At 41.0% G+C, this 726-nt stretch overlaps 1 long non-coding RNA gene across 1 annotated transcript; it reads right to left on the bottom strand.

Moving 5' to 3' along the window:
• Window positions 1-310, bottom strand: LOC146575292 (uncharacterized). The gene is made up of 2 exons (XR_014892110.1): window positions 176-310; window positions 1-72 (listed from the first exon to the last, which is right to left on the bottom strand). It is a non-coding gene; the product is annotated as an uncharacterized LOC146575292 (long non-coding RNA).
• Between the last annotated feature and the right edge of the window lie 416 nt (window positions 311-726).

Raw genomic sequence — 726 nt, 5'->3', positions numbered from 1 at the left:
TTTAAGATGTCTGTAGAGTTTTATTCATTATCTTTAGACAAACAAAGAAAGCACCATCCATTCGTCTCCAGTCTGTATGAAAAACAGGGGAAAGGTCAAATTAAACCTTTGAAATTCCTTTCACAATAAATCCATAAATAAACAAAATAAAACATAGAAAAGTGTTTAAACCCACTTTTCCATAAAGCTGTCAATAGGAAATGTTCCAGTAAACATGTCTGTGTTTCTGCTGTTTTCCTTTCATGCGTCCACAGCTGACAGGTAACCCTATTGGAGTCGCCATAGTGACGGGTGGCGTCTCAGCTTCAGCGTGTTGATGGGCACAGCCATGGTTACCACAGCTGGAGTTGGTGTACGGCGAGCTGTGAGAGGACAGAGATGGAGAACGCACATTTAACTCTTTAACAGGAGATACGTTACGACTAACAGACGACTGCTGTCTACATGATGTCTTTGCAGCCCTTATGCTACATGTTACACAACTTTTCTTCATGCCAACAAGACTGAGGTGCCACATAGTCGACACATACAGCTGATTATGATGCATGTTTTACTATTGCTATGTTCACATCATCTGCTTGGCTTTATTACTGAAAGCCTGGAGATCCTCTGACGTGTGCATGGCTGATGTGAAGTATGATTAGTCCTACATGACATCAACAGCAGAGGCAATGAAAGCTTTGTTGTTAACAGGTTGTAGGTAAAGTCAAATGTCTACTTCTACAC

The sequence above is a fragment of the Mchenga conophoros genome, linkage group LG4 (genome assembly GCF_057382185.1).
Source record: "Mchenga conophoros isolate Kocher_MC1m ecotype Shallow Benthic linkage group LG4, M_conophoros_male_GT1.1, whole genome shotgun sequence".
In the NCBI taxonomy this organism is placed as follows: domain Eukaryota; kingdom Metazoa; phylum Chordata; class Actinopteri; order Cichliformes; family Cichlidae; genus Mchenga; species Mchenga conophoros.
The sequence above is the reverse complement of the archived record's forward strand: the minus strand, read 5'-3'. Positions and strand labels throughout refer to the sequence as shown.